Below are 4,162 nucleotides of genomic sequence, written 5' to 3'. Positions count from 1 at the left end.
ATGCAGGCTGAGGAAGCATGAAAGAGACCGACTAAGAATGGCTCTTTTGTTAATTGACTAAAGCTATCAGCAGGAACGATGGAAAGGAGGCTGCCATCTCTCTGCACTCTTGGCCTTGACTGCCTGGCCCAGGTTACCTCCTCAGTCTGCTGTCCTCAGCAGGTGGCTGGACCCCACCCTTGTCTTCCCTACTTGGAAGACAGTGCCCTGTTAGAGAACTAGAATTTTAGCTTCTCATTCACAGTCCACTGGAATGCACAGATAATAAAATGAAGCCACTTTCATTTGAATGTTGACCATCTAAAACAAGGGGTTCATATTTCCTGCTTGGGTTTTCATTTTTTTTCTTTGAAGACAAAGGGTACATTTGCCTAACTAATAAAGACCTCTCAGTCTGCTCTTTTAGTTCTACCTCAGGTAGAGTCTCCACAGAGGGTGCTTGGCACATTCCAAAATTGCACTGGATCCTCCTGTTCTTGACGTTTCTGCATGACCTGTGCACACCCGTGTACTCATTCCTCGCACGCACACTCAAGTGGGAACCTGAGCTTCTGTGGCACGCTCCTTCCTTCTCTTACCACCTTCTTTGTTGTCCTGAGGATCTTTCTCCCGAGGGCTGGAAATCTAGGAGAGGGATTTCCATGGGTGGGAGGGGCTCCTCCATGGAAGATCTTCCAGGGCTTAGAAACTCAGCTCAGCCCAGAGTAGACAGACATTGTGCTTATACATGACTTCATACATATAGAGTCATATATAGTTCTTGCTCTAATCAGGTCTTGAGAGACCAATAGTAAAAACTAACCCTTTAAGCACCGTAATCAACAACGACAAAACCGTTACTCGGGCTTCAGGAAGCAGAGAGTGGCAATGCCTTTTCCACCTTTTCTGAGCATTGTGCCAGTATTCACCTGCCACCGTCCTTGCACAGTTTCTGGGGCTAGGCTGACAGGGGAAGTCAAGGAAATAAAGAAAAAGATGAAAAAATGGACAGAAATGCTGGGTCAGGTGAACTGGGCTCTCTGGTAGGGAAAACCCAGCACCCCAATGGCTCGGCGTGTTTACAGTTGATCAGGAGCAGCAAAGTTATGGCATACAGATGGCCAAGGAGGTGGGGTTATTACAGATAAACATGAAGGCAGTGTTGTGGTATCGATCAAGGAGACAGGCTTAGCTAATCTCTGTAGAAGCCAACTCTGGGAGCAGGGTCATAAATTTCCATATAGGGGGTGAAGCTGTGGTGGACATTTTCTGCATTTAGCATCAACATCCAGGCGTGGAGCAGAAAGGAAGGCTTTGGCATTTCCCTCTGGGTCTAAGGCCTAGGGTCCTTGTTATGTCTGCACCCATATCAACAGCATACATTGTCTTGAGGCTTCGTACACTCAGGGCTTCCTCCACTCCCCACATTCATCAGTTGAGGGTCAAAGAGAAACTCCAGGGTAGGAAACTTGACTATGGTATTTCAGGGTTTCTTGTTTAACCAGGTGACAAGTTTCTCTGCGCGATTTCAATTTGTCCCAAGCTGGCTTCCCTTGTCCCTTTGTCAGGCCCAGCAATGCAGTAGAAAACAGACATCTGGGGTTCTCAAGGAGACAAAACTAAGGGGGATGGAGTAATTTCTTGTTGATAAAGAGATATAAGGCATATGGTTAGATATAGATGATCCATTCATGTGTGTGTGCATGTGCGTGTTTGTGTGTGTGTGTGTGTGTGTGTGTGTGTGTGTGTGTGTGTTGCTTCTCCTCCTTTTTGAATCTAAGCCCCATCAAACAAGAACCTGACAATCCCAGACATAAAATTGCCATTGTCACAGGGGCAGAGAGCAAGAATCCCTTCCAAGGCAGCTCCTGAGGGAATGAGGGAGGCCATCTTAGAATAGGTGTTCGCAGACAGGCTGCTGAGGCCCCACCTGAGCTAGTCAGACAGCACTGGCATTGGCTCTGTGGAGATGCTGTGATTCCAGAAGCTAGAATTGCTTCTTTTTCTTTCAAGAGTAGTTGTCTAAAATCTCACTAGTCCATTTCCGTGTACTCCTTTTTATAGACTTTAACTCAATTTCTCAAACTGCACGATCCAAAGGGTGGCTGATTAAAGATTGACTCAGCCTGGGTTGCTATGCAGAATTCATCAGAGTTATTGATTCCCAACAGTATTTCCCCGTCTTTGCTTGGTCTAAACACACCCCTTCATTTTTTAATTGCTTTACTAAAATACTGGTTTTATTTTAATTATGTGTATGTCATCATATACACATGGGTCCAGATGCCTGTGGATGCCAGGATAGAACATCGCATTCCCTACAGCTGGAGTAACAAGCAGGGATTAGCTGCCATGTAGATGCTAGGAACTGAATTCTGGTCCTATGCAAGAGCAGCAAGGACTCTTAACCTCTGAGCCATCTCTCCAGCCTCCCAATTGCTATTTTAAAAGATAGATAACCAAAAGACACATTGTTCTTCTTAGAAACATATTGCTTTATTATGTCATTGTATGAATTGTAAACACAGGAATGTGAGTTTGTCAGTGAACATGCAAATATGTACACACACACACACACACACACACACACACATATCTGCTGCAGGCTTTGTTGATCCAAGTACCTGCCTACCGTGACTAATGGCACAAATGCAGATCATATATCTTTAAACTGTGCAGTGAGACCCCAGGCATGGAATGTCTGTGCACCTTTAATTCTAAGGTAGTGTTGATGAGAGCCTTCCCATTTCGCTGCCCTTCTACTTTCCCCAGCACATGGTTGTCTGTTTGAAATAGCCTACTAAGAGCCAGATGCTCATTAGAGACACATCTTCAGTTTTGGAACAATGCAAAACAAATCCCATTCACACCGGCTGGGCCACATAGCCTGGCTTCCACAGCTGTTCTCAGGCCTCCTCCTTGCTCCAAAGGAAATGGTTCTGGGCTGCTTCCTAAAGTACTAGCATTTGTTAGAGGAAGGCCCATTTCCATTTGTCTTCTCCAGATATAAGGAACAGAACAGCTCCTGTAGGCTGTCAATCCTTGCAGTGATATTGTCTGAGAATATGATGGTCTAAGAAAAAAAGCTCATAGCTTTCTCGGGATATTTAGTAGCACAGGTTGGGGCAGATATCCTGTCTCCAGTAAAAGCAAGAAGACAATGAATGTGCAGGAAGAGGGTGGAAAAGTTTCAAGGAAATAAATACCAGTCAGAAGACAGTTCAGTTAATAAAATGCTCAACTTTGGAACCCCAACAACCATCTAAAAGTTGGATATGACATGTACATACTCAAACTTAGTGCTATGGGAAGACAGATAGGTGGTTCCCTGGAGCCCAGGAGCCAGTTAACCTAGTAATGCCCTCCAGATTCAGTGAGAGACTCTTCCTCAAAAACAGGGTAAAGAGACTACATATACCCAAGGGTGCATCATGTACACCACCCACACAATATGTGCACACATGTGCGTGCACACACACACACACACACACACACACACATGCACAACATAGATGATAGATCCAATTCCACATTAGAACCTGGCTAGTGATGTCTTATGCCAATGGTCGATAAACTAAAAACTGTCTTTGAGAGAGTGTGCCTTCTTTCTTGGGAACAGCACTTCAGGCAATAGAAAGGAAGAGAAACCAAGTGTCACAAAGCTAGAGTACAGTCACACTCTTCCTCTGCTCCCTGCTCCCAGGAGGGAGTGCTCAAGCCAAGAACTGTCCTGTCTGCTTAGTTGGTTGGGTCCTTCAGGTTAGGATAGGGACTGGAGATGTGAGTCACTTCAGCTGAGGAACAGTGAACCAATATAAGCAATGCGAAGGCACATTGGTTCTTGCCTCTTTCTTTCTCCAGCTCCCTGTTAGCACTTCCGTTGCATTGCTCATTCTGCACAGACATCAGAGGTGGAGAGCCATGGAAAGAACTATATAGGAATTATATCATGGGAAGAATATCCCTTGACACAGAAAATACCAGACTCCTTCAAGTATTTCAAGTCTTTCCAATCTCCAAACCTCCCCACATTCTCTGAAACACCCAAGGACCACACGCAAGTCAAATGTTCTTGAAAAATTGAAGGGAAATCCAGTATCCACACACATGAGTATTCTTCAAGTGTACCAGGCTAATATTCATGTACAATTCATTTCTAATCAGGAATTCTTGTACTTAGATA

This window comes from Rattus norvegicus, chromosome 15, assembly GCF_021556685.1.
Source record: "Rattus norvegicus strain SHRSP/BbbUtx chromosome 15, alternate assembly SHRSP_T2T, whole genome shotgun sequence".
NCBI lineage: Eukaryota > Metazoa > Chordata > Mammalia > Rodentia > Muridae > Rattus > Rattus norvegicus.
Note: the sequence above shows the minus strand (reverse complement) of the source record.